Raw genomic sequence first — 13651 nt, forward strand, 5'->3', positions numbered from 1 at the left:
TTTATTCCTAAGGTTCATCAGGAATTTCCAATGCCAAATTTTCATAAAATACTTCCGTAGAATCATAATCATCAACAATGCAATTATACAGCATTAAATCTCAATTATAATAATGCTTATTAACAAGCTCATACATACATGTACATACCTGTACCGATCCATAACAAAATCATACTTACACGAAATGTCGCTGCACAATCGATGTCTTGCACGCTAAGTGCTATACCGGATGTTTCGCACACTAAGTGCCATCCTCGATACTTCGCACACTAAGTGCCATTTCGGATGTCTTGCACACTAAGTGCCATCCTCAATACTTCGCACACTAAGTGCCGTTCGTTTGGTCGATAAATCATTAATCATTAAAATACTCATAAATATTTCATTTATATGATTCCAACGCATTAAATGCTCAATATAATAATACTTAATACGTACGAACTTACTTGTTTATAACCTTACCACATCCCAATCACTTAATGAACACATCATTCACATAACCAAGTTCCTGCACTTATTCCTCACAAAATTCACAAAGTAGTGCATAGTAAGTCTCCTGTTGAACACTTCAGATCAATACTCGATACTTGGTGGTTTCAGCACATAGCTCCACCCATTATATAGTTCGGTCTCTTGTACACATGGTGAACACTTAGTACCACCCATGTGACCTAGCCAGTTTATCTCGTAGCTCTCTTGTCTACATGGTGTACAAATAGTATCACCCATGCGACCTAGCTACATTATAATGTCTCGTCGCTCTCTTGTACGCATGATGTGCACTCAGCACCATACATGTGACCTAGCTACATACCATTTGTATCATTCAATCTTTCCGAAGGTTCAACCGGGATTTCTCTTTCTTTTCCAACAATTTCACCAATCAAGTAATTATCAACAAACATATTTCCAATATTATTATAAAATATCATAATACAAGTAAAATTGATGTATTACTTACATATAAACTTACATCTCATTTAATATCAAGGCAATAACATTATTGCAGTATTATTATCATACCAACTTACCTCAAATGCTGAAACGGCTAACTTTTCTAACTTAGCACACAACTTTGTTCTTCCTTGATCTTAATCCAAAATTTCATGTTTTCTTGATCTAACATGTCAAATAACACTTATTTAACACATTTTATCAACACACTAACCAATTCAATTCATATATCAAAATTTGGAAAATTTACAATTATGCCCCTTAACTTTTCAAAAATTACACTTTTACCCCTAGGCTCGTAAAATAATTTTTTATTCAATTTCTATAAGTTTTAAGACATGCTGAACATTTTTCTCTTCTATGGAAACTCCAAATTTTCACTAATTCACACACTTATGACCAATTTATAACTTTTACAAGTTAACCCCTTTTTGACATTTTTACCGAAATTCATTGAATAAAACTCATATTTAACACATCAAACATTCATTATCTAATATAAATCATCAAAACACAACCATATCATGAATGGGTAATTTTTTAAACTCTAATTTCTCTTCAATTAATTGGTAGAAATAGAAAATTTAAGTTTCGGGGATCTCAAAAATACGAAAATCATTAAAAACGGGACAAAAACCGTACCTATATAAGCCATAGAAGCTTGGCTGAATGGAGCTCATCCATATCTGCCATTTTCGGTTCTTTCCCACGGTTGAAGAAGAAAGAATGGAAAAAAAATGATAGCTTTTATCATTTTTGTCTTATTAGGTTATTTTAATTAATTTATAAAATTACCCTTTTTATTTCAACCAAATTTCAAAAAAGACCAAACAAATATCCATTCACTAACTTATTAAAGGAATAATTATCACATAAGGACTTTCAATTTAAAACTCATAACAATTAGGCACCTCATATATAAAGAACTCAACTTTTGCACTTTTTACAATTTAGTCCTTTTAACTAAATTGAGTGCCAAAATGTCAAAATTTTCGAACGAAATTTTTTACAAAATATTTTCACAAATTTATAGACTATAAAAATATAATAAAAATAAAATTTTTCTCGTCGGGTTTGTGGTCCCGAAACCACTGTTCCGACTAGACCCAATTTTGGGCTGTTACATAATCTCAATCTCAGGCAGACTCATTACATGTGAGGGATCAACTGATATTTATGAAGCATTGAAACATGGAACACATTGTGGATCTTTTCTAACTCAGCTGGCAGCCTTATAAGCTCTACAATCTCGTATGGTCCAATAAACCTCAGACTCTATCGGAACAATATGAGTCGCTTTAGTCAATCTATCCACAATAACCCAAAGTGCATCTTTCTTGCTCGATGTCAATAGAAATTCGAATACAAACCCATCATGTCTCTATCTCATTTTCAAATAGGTATTACAATCGGCTGAAGCAATTGAATAGGTACATGATCTTGGTTTTTACTTGCTGACAAACTAAACATTTCAAAACAAAGCCGGAGATGTCTTGTTTCATACCATACCACTAATAAAACTATTTCAGATCATTGTATGTCTTCGTACTACTCAGATGAACAGATAACCAACTGTTATGAGTTTCATTCAAAATCATTTGAATCAACTCTAAATTCCTTCGAACACATATTCAATTCTGAACCTCAAACAATCTTCAGCATCAATCTAGAACTCTGAGTCAATATTTAAATCACATTACCTTGTCTTACTAACAATCCATTATCTACTTTTTGAGTCTCACAAAACTGTTGGATATATAACAGTCTTACTTTTAACTCGGCTATAATCAAACCATCAAATATATCACTTATCTCTCACTCTTCTTCTTTTTTTTTGACTTAAGCTGAACCAGAGTAGATGTTTTGATTAATAATATTTTCGCATAATAAGGGATACTTCATCAATCAAACTAACTTTAATTTTACCCAAACATTTCTCAGATAAAATTGTTCCGGTAAACATAGTTCTGTATCAAATCCTCAGGAATACACATTCTCCTTCCAAACTACTGCTCAGATCACACATATACATTCAAAATTTATTACCAGTCCGGTGAATAGATTCAAACACATATAATCCAATCTTCTTTTAAATCAAACAATTCAGGTCAGACTAAAACACTGGATCAATCTTTTCGAAGAAATTATTTCCTTCCGTTTAAGAAATAACTAAAATATACCATTATACAGAAGTCACAATCATCCAATAAAAATCGTAATATCATAATAAAACTAGTGTCGTACCAAAATAATAGATAACATTCCAATTGTTAACGAAGTATTAGAACCCAGAAGAAAACCATATATGATTTGGACAGCAACTAGTGCAGAAACACAACTTTTATAACTCTAATAACAATGCTACAGTACTTCTCAAATTTTCAAAATAGAAATTATAATTATAACAGAAATAGCCATTTCGGTCAGAAAGAAGTCTCTTACAGAAAATCACATAGGGTTATAAGAAAACCGGAATAGCAAAATTTTAATGTCTGAAGCTACCCAGATTACCAAGAAATTACAACCCATAAAGAATTATATCAGTTCCGATGATATCTCAGAAAATGTCCAAAAAGAACAATATCACCCATAAATATCAAAATCCACAGTAACAGGAGCAATATAGTCCTTGCATATTTTTAACATAACCATATTTAGTAGAAATAGAATATTAACATTGTATAGATTTTATCGTTGATTTTAATATCCACATAATAGAATAGATATCAGAGAAAGATAGAACAATGTCGAACATAACCCAAACAGATCAACGATGCTTCCGTCTATAAGTATGTTTAGTTAATATTCCCATATTATAAGAATTCATTATGAGATCAAACAATCACTAGTACTCCTGAGAATAAATGTACACATGGAATACTCAAAAGAGATCATAATAACTGCCCGATTATAACCACCACACTCAGCCATCACTACAATTCAACATTATTTTAACTATATAATTCTGCCATCAGAAATTTTCATACTATCCCTTCACTAACAGAAGTCAGTTCAGAAAGGCTTTTAACTAATATTTTCTTTAGATATCATACCTAAACAAGTCATTTGATCGGAGATAGCTTCTTCCTTAACAATAACGCCACATTATCTGAATAATCTTCAGAACTATCCGATGTCTCTTTTAATACTGTCTTCATTTGCTGATTCATTCACCTTTTTTTTTTACTATAATATGGATCTTCCAAACATAGACTTCTGTAACTTCACCCTCGTGGGCTTATTCAACCCTAATCTTACAGGTTTCACAGTAACATTTCACTAATAGGGGGTGAGGGTAACAAAGCCTTAAATTTAACTTACACATAAATACACATAACACACTTTCACAAATGGTCAATTCATTAATAATTTCACATTATTTGAACATTTAATAAACATTTATTTTTAATCACTTTTGTTCTCAGTACTTAATTTATACCAACTCAAATCATTAATTCATAATCAAAACATTTCAGATGGCAATCATAACTCAAATATCATAATCTACTTGCTCGTATAATTATAACACTTATTAATATCAATATATATCATACTCTTTGATCCATACTGTAACGCCCTCACGCCCGAGACCGTCGCCAGAGTCGAGCTTGAGGTGTTACTAAACTTAATTCATTAATTTAGCAGCTCAAACAATTTATTTTTAAAATTTCCAGACAAGCTAACCATCTACGTTATTGTCATTTAAGAATTCATATCTCGAGTTCTAAAACTCAAAATCCAATTCCGTAAATTTTTCCTGAAACTAGACTCATATATCTATCTAGTAATTTTTTTCTAGAATTTTTGGTCGGGCCAACTACTACAGTTTATTAGTTAAATTCTCTCCTGTTTTAGGGTTTGACTTCTTTGACCTCTGTGTATTACAAATCAGATTTCTCTCTGTACAGAATTTCAATGACTATGCCATTTGTTTCTATTAAAACTAAACTCAATAAGGAATCTGTACATATAAAGAATTACTTCTAATTATTTTTTTACAATGTATGGTGAATTCTTAAATTCAGAACAGGGGATCCAGAAATCACTCTGGCCCTATTTCACAAAAATTAAAATATCTCATAAAATATAATTCATATACTTGTTTCGTTCAATCCATATGAAAATAGACTCATTAAGCTTCGATTCCTTAACTTATTCATCATTTAAGTAAATTTTTACTATTTTTAGTGATTTTTCAAATTCACATCATTGCTACAGTAATATTCTATTTTATAACAAATTTCACTTTACTATAGATTTCCATGGACTAAATAGCATTTTAAACATACATGGCATTAAATATGATTTAGATTGGCCATTCCAATGGCTAAATCATTCAAAAACCCTTTTCTTACCAAACTATAACCATGTCATAAAATCATTTACACAAAGTGAGTATTTTGCCATACATGCCACATTCAAAATACACAAGCCATTTTACCAATTTAGGCCTTCGGATAGTGTGAATGAGTCTTCGACCTATCCCGATTCTCAAGCCGGCTTGTCAACAACTACAATGAATGAAAAGAATGGGGTAAGCATAATGCTTAGTAAGTTCACATGAAAATAGCAAGTAACATAATCATGCAATTCCACATAAAACATCATTTGCATAAACAATATCAAGACATTCGTGTTTCGTTTGCATTTAATATCTTTCTACGATTTCATCATACCAAGTTCTCAACCCGAGGATTTAAGCACATACCTGTCAAATTTTCTCATTCACCACACTTACCAATATATCACCTTCATTTTAGGCATTCTTCTCATTCACTTAAGATTCACCCGTTGAACACATCGGAATATAATTCGAATACGCGGATTTCATGAACGTAAGTGCCATACCCGTAGCTAGACAAACTCAATAGGCTGCGGAAATTATGTAGCCAAGCTACCATGTAACCCGGCCATAAGTGAACTCGGACTCAACTCAACGAGCTCAGGCGTTCGCATCCATAATTGAACTCGGACTCAACTCAACGAGTTTGGATGCCTAGTTACATCTCACGAACTCGGACTCAACTCAACGAGTTCGGAACTCAAGTATCCTAGTGACATGTCACGTGTATTCTAATCTATTCCTAAGGTTCAAACGGGCTTTTTCTTCGATCTCACATCTTTACTGTCTTCTAAGGAATATCGGAACCGATACTCGGTGATAGTTCATACTCATCAAGTAATTCACATAATTACATATTATTCAACAATAACCACAAAACATAACAATTCATGATAATAATAAGCACCATATCATATAAACAACATTAAATTGCTCAAAATGACAATTATGTTACTACATTTACACATGAACTTACCTCAATACAAAATATTAGCAATTGAGCCTATACTTCGTAAACTTTGTTTTTCCCTTGATCGCGACTTGAATCTCGTTTCTCTTGATCTATAATGCCAAATTAATCTTATTTAATACATACATTCATCAAAACAGCCTTTAATACAAACTTTTTGCAAAATTACATTTTTGCCCCTAAACTTTTGCATAATTACACTTTTGCCCCTAGGCTCGGGAATTAAACTTCATCCCTTATTCTTATGTTTTATGACATGATGATCATTTTTCCCTTGTATGTCAACATCAAATTCACACTCTAACATGTACTTATGACTATTAGGTATTTTTACCGATTAAGCCCTTTTACTCGTTTTCGCTTAAAACCGAGTAGTACAAGTTTTCTAACATAATTTAAAACCTCATATTCTATCAAAAAACACCAAAATACACAAATTTCACCTATGGGTATTTTTCCAAATATGAACCCTAGGTTGAATTATTGCTAGCATAAGTTAATTCGAGCTACCGGGATTTCAAAAACATAAAAATCATTAAAAACGGGGCTTGGAATCACTTACTATGGAGCTTGGAAGCTTGAAACAAACCCTAGCTATGGATAACCCTTGAAATTTCGGCCTAATGAAGAAGATGGACAAAAATTGGCTTTTAATTTTGTTTTTAATTCATTTTAATATCTAAATGACCAAAATGCCCTTCCTACTAAACTTTCAAAAAAATTCCATCCATGTCCAATTTTTGTCCATAGACTTAGAAATTGGTTAAATTTCTATTTAAGACCTCCTCATTAATATTCCAAAGCAATTTCATACAAAAAATCCTATAATGCAAATTTTGAAAATTATTCGATTTAGTCCCTAATTTCAATTTAAGCACTTGAGGCATAGGATTTCATCACGAAATTTTCACACAATCATACAATCATATCATAAACATAAAAATAATTATAAAATAATTATTTGTATATCAGATTTGTGGTCACGAAACCACTATTCCAATTAGGCCCTAATTTGGGATATTACACATACCTTTAGGAGTTTCAACTCATCACCAACACATTTTCATTCAAACATTTGAGTACACGTTCCGTACTATCAAAATTAGCTCGGTTGAAAACTTATCTGCCTCATTAAAATAATTTTTTTCAGAGTCAGAAGATATCACACTATCGCAGGATAAATATGGCATGTATAGCTAGACTCACATATGCTATGGTAGTCCTAGAACCGACTAAACTATAGCTCTGATACCAATAAAATGTAACACCTTTAACCCATATCCGTTGCCAAATTTAGGGTTACGAAGCATTACCGAAAAAGACACATCTTTCATAAATTTACACATTCTCTTAAGTTACATTCGAGTGCTTGTATACATACGTGCAACATATGATTATTTAAAACTTAACATAAAATATAAGTCACTTTAATTACACGAGTCATATGTTGAAATTTGACTAAATCCATATTAAACATACGTCACACTTACAAGTCAATGCACATGTCTTGAGACTCAAGTCATAATTATTTAATCAATACATTAATCAAATCATGTACTCAAAACTTAAATAGCATTCGAACACTTACAGAAATAAAACAAATTACCAAATGTTGTAAATTATTTATGCACGTTTTAGGCCAGCAATTTAAAGTTACTAAGCCTTGTGACTGTAATATAATTTGAACAAACAAATTCACAAGTAATTGCATTTGTTTTTTTTTTTATCAAATAAGAGTCATTCAAGCATACATCATATATGCACAAGACATACGCCTATGTTATATTTTGGTTTATAAAGTGTCTTAAGGAACTACTCCAAATTATGCACTTTTAGTTTGACTAATAATGACTGTATCTAAGTACCTTTACTGAATCCATACATTGCTATAGCAATAGCTAAATATCAAGTTAAATTATTATAAGCATAACCGAATACATTTTAAAACATATTTTATATCCTATTTTCTTTGTAATTGCCGAACCACAAAGTAACCTAAACTAATAAATCCAAATAACATATCCAACTTGGAACTATTTGGTCAAAACATTATATAGCTATCCTTACCAAAATTAAGCATTTAAAATTCACTCAAATACATGCGTATTTAACTTAATTGTTTCACTTCGGTACTGAGCCAAAATTAGTATACCATTTCCCAAGTACTAAACATAGCTTATAGCACATGTACTGACATCGACCTTAACCACTCCGAAGCATAGCAGAGTATTTTATAAATTCCATTCATATAATAACACTAAGCAATTATAGGAACCCCGTTTTCTCACATATACATATTTTTTTTACCTATACATAACTTATAACCAAATCAACTATATGCACAACCCAATGATCAACTACTTCAACGTACAATATAGATATCACAAAAACTATCCATCCCAAATTCATAACATAATAATCAAAATGGACTTAAGCCATAACCAAACAAAGTCATATTTAAGTAAGGAAATTTAAGCCATTTTGCATGGCTCATTTACATAACTTCCAACCTATCCAAAACATACGCTAGCCTATACATGCCATAGTTCCAAAACGTAATTTATAAAATACCGAAGATAGTCGATAGCGTGATAAGCTCCTCTGACGATTCCCGGATCCGTAACTTGAATTCAAATCTATAAAACCGAGTAAATATGGAAACATAGAGTAAGCTATCATAACTTAGTAAGTCATAAGCAAATAAACAACTTAATAAAATTATCGGCTTAATTAAACTAATCAAATTGTATTATCATAACACATTTAGATCCCAACACTTATAAGCTCATATTTTAAATACATATTCATATATGTATACATATTCATTTATTAATGTCACCTTGGCTGAATACTCATATAGCCAAATTAACCTATTATCATTTAACTTTCAAAGTCAAATAGGCCATATAAATTTAGTTCACATACGCGCAATTACATAAGCTCACATATCACAAAATAATTTCATGTACATATATTAGATAAATGGCCGATTATTCAATAATCACATATGTACATAATTGAAACTTATTCCATAACATTCACAAGGCCAAATACCTACATGAAAAAAATTAACCAATGTCATTCAACTTTCAAAGCTAATAAGTCAATATATAACCATTTATACATATGTTCATATAAATAAGCTTGAGAATCATAATAAAACATGAAGTACATATACTATTTATTTATCCGAATAGAATATGCATAATCATATTTACATATATCTAAATATCAAAGGCCGAATGTTCTTACCAAGTTCACATGAAATCCTTATTTGTATCTCACATAGTTTTAAACAAGTTTCAAGTCACATACTTACCTTGTTTTAAGTACACAACCAACTAATTCATTTCGTTACAACAAAATCAAATCATGTTTTTAATTTTCATGTACATTTCCACGATCGTAAAATACATTTATCAAGCACATACTATATATCAAATCCACATTTAACAAAATACATATATTTTTGCTCATATACATATAATCATGAATCAAAATATAATATCACATGCATACACATCACATATGGTTGAATATACTTCACCAATGTACATATATTCACATTAGTAACTTATATAATTTGTATCACATATCCAATGACCAATTTACCTTATTTTCAAATAGGAAATCAACTAGCTCATACCTATTCATTAATCTCGTCTTACAAGTTCGATCACAACTTATCTTTTCTTGATGAACCATTCGGAATCGGATAGGACACTCGGATAATCACATATATCGTACAATGCCAACGTCCCAGATGTGGTCTTACATATAACCACAAATCAATGCCACTGTCCCAGACAGGGTCTTACTCGCACACATATGTTGGAGTCACATATCGATGCCATGGTCTTACTTGCACACATATATCAGAATCCTATGTCATGACATATGTATCCTAACTATTCCTAAGGTTCATACGAGACTTTCAAACATTGTAAATTGGTCGAGACGAATTCATAAACATAGCTGTCAAGCTTGTACACATTCGACTAATTTATACATATATATACTTATTCCATTTCAGCATATATAATTCACATATAATTAAAATATGCAACATCTATTTGCTTATAAACTTACCTCAGACAATGTAAAACGGAACAGAACAGCAAGTCGACAACTTTCGTTTTCCCCCGATCTAAATCCGATTTCTTTGGTTCATGATCTAAACATATTCAAATTAAGTTTATTCAAACATATTTTCATTCAATTTAGCCTAAAAACACATAAATGGGCAAATTACTACTTTACCCCTGACATTTACACTTTTTACAATTTAGTCCCTATTACACAAAACACAAAATATACAAATTTTCAATATACCCATGTTGGGCCGAATTTTACCCATACCCATACAAGTCCATATATTTCATCAATTTCATATATTAGTCCCTCAAATTTTTATTTTTGCAATTAAGCCCTAATTACTCAAAACCTTCAAAAATTCCAATACAAAATATGTTAACCCAACACCTATCTTTCATATTTCACCATCAAACCATAAAAATCTCAAGCTTCCATCAATTGCATAACTCAAAATATTCATCAAAATTCAAAATTTAAGCATGGGTTTTGAAGTACTCGAAGCAACGATCTGAAAAACGTAAAAATTATCAAAAATCGACAAAGAACGAACCTTGGATTTGAGCTTGGGAGTTGGTCGAACCTAAGCTTCCCTTATTTCTTTTTCTTTTATTTTGTTTCGGCATAGGTGAAATAAAACATATGCCCACTCATATTTTACTTTATAATATATTTTATATTATAAAACTTATAATTTTTAGTTTTCACATATGCCCTTATTGAAATAATAATAAAATCATATAATATATATCCTTTACCGTCCAAACAATAAGCTAATGCACATGATATGGCTTTCACGTTTATGACTTATAATATATATTATACCTTAATATAAAATAATATTTAATTTACACGCATATATATATCTTTAATAAAATATTACAAAACCATATGGTATATACTTACCACCGTCCCATTAGTAATCAAATGGCTAATTACAACTTAAATACTTCAATTTAAAAAGTCACTAACAATTCAGCCCTTATACTATAAACCATCAAATTTTCTTTTTACGTGATTAAGTCCTTTTATTTAATCGAACACCCAAATGATAAAATTAAATGACGAAAATTTCACAGATATGAATTCACACATAATAAAACACAAAATAATTTTAAAATATTTTTCTAACTGGGATTCGTGGTCCCAAAAACCACCGTTTCAATTAGGGTCTAAATCGGGTTGCTACAAAAAATATAACAAGAACATATCAAAGTGACCTTTTTGCATGGAAAAAGGTTTCTTTTTCCAAGATGCCCACTTTATGGGCTATTCTAAAGCCATCTCATCTGTTATGGAGAAACAGAGGTGGCAAATGTTCTTTCTGCACCCTGATGACGTCCTCTCTAAGGTAGTCAAAGAATTTTATGCACATTTAGCCTCTCTTGAAAATGCTTTCATCTATGTACACAGTGTCTCAAAGTTATTTGATGAAGACTCAATCAATGCACAATATGGGTTACCTAAAGGCCCTAATGAACACTCTCAATTTTTCGGGACAATGACGATTGAAGGACTTAACCAAGTTTTGATAGATTTATGTGTAGAGGGAACAACATTGATAGTTTCTTGAAATGATTGCTACACAAATGACCATGTAACTTTGAAGCCTCAATGTAGGGTATGGTATAATTTCCTTAAATCTTGTCTTAGCCCTTCTATGCACAACTCTATTATTTTTAAGGAATGCATGTTGTTGCTACACTCGATTATGACTGGAAAAAAAATGTTGGAAAAATTATTTTAGAGAAGTCCACCACTGTGCACAACAGAACGTCAGTACCTTAAACTTTTTGTTACTCATTACGGTACTATGTCGAAGAGTGAAGGTTCCTACTTAGGAAAATGAAGACAAAATCCCCAATAAAAGAGCCATAACTAAGAAAATTACCCTGTGATTTTTAGGGGAGGAAATGCCAAAGCATCCTGGCTCTACATCTAAAGCTTCTCCACCTATGACTACTAATGTTGCCCCATCAACACCTCACAGTGACTTTGAGTAGAAAGTGATTGATGCTCTTGAGATGTTGCAACAAAAATTTTGGATGATAGAAAGACAACAACTGGGGATAGTCACTAATCTTGGCTGAGCTCAAGAAGAAATGGCTCTATTTTGGGGATATGTCAGAAGACGAGACAAAGCCATTAAGAAATCTCTTCAAAATAACTTTACTCAACCTATGCCTACATTCTTTGTTTTTCCTAAACAATTGTTGTTGGAGCCAGAAGATAATAATGTAGATGGAGAAGAAGCCACTGTAGAGAAGAATAACACATAAAAAGAGGGAGGGGGAGAAAATTGAATCCATGCATATTGAATTTAATAAGGATGAAGTTGATATTACTCAAACTTATACACTTGCTACAACTACCACTACACCGTAATCCACTGCACCTATGACCAAGCAAGAGCGTGCGATTCATCAACTGATTGATGATCTCACAAAAATAAGATACTGATGATTAAGAAGAGGTGCCAATTAACCAGCTAAAAAGGAAGCGTTATAAGCAAGCTAATGTGAAATCAATTCGAGATGATATTGATGAAGTGGAAGGGAAGTAGCGCTACAAATGCACTGCTAGAAAATCAACCCAACCCAATTAGAGTAAACCGAATTCCTTCCAAGATTTTGTTTTTATTTTCATTTGCATCTTTTTCATTTTATAAGATATGTTTCATTTATTCCTCTTTGGTTGTCATTACATTTTTATATTCGTAAGTTGTTATTTTTGCATTTTAAAATGTTTCATTGTTCATGAATATAGGACAATGTATCCTTTGGGTTTGGGGGTGTGTTGTGTTGTAAATATAGTTTGCAGTAGATATATGCTTTAATATTCATGCATTTTGTGATTCATTTTGCCATTACATACAAATGCCAAGTAACTGCTGGACTATGACAAGTATATTGTTATCTATGATATTTGATGAGGATAATAATTCTTCGATAAAATTAGAAAATTGTGATGGGTAAATAGATATGTTTAGTTTAGGATAGTTGTACAAAAATTAATTCCTAAAAGTAGAATGCCCTATTTATAATTGTAATTAGTCTATAGTAGGTTTCTTTTAATAATTTAGGAATTCTTAAACTTAAATTTAGTAAATCGATAGTGTGTAATAATGAATACCATGGAAAAATGATAAGAATCACTCAAATGTTTGAAAATGTTGAGTAGATAAATAATACTTTGTTTGCTCCATCGTATTATTGATCAGAAAAAAAAAGTTCAAATAAGAGTGAGAAAAAAAATAGTTGAGGGACACTCCACTATAGTAGTAGGTTGATTAG

This window comes from Gossypium hirsutum, chromosome A05, assembly GCF_007990345.1.
Source record: "Gossypium hirsutum isolate 1008001.06 chromosome A05, Gossypium_hirsutum_v2.1, whole genome shotgun sequence".
Classification (NCBI taxonomy): Eukaryota; Viridiplantae; Streptophyta; class Magnoliopsida; order Malvales; family Malvaceae; genus Gossypium; species Gossypium hirsutum.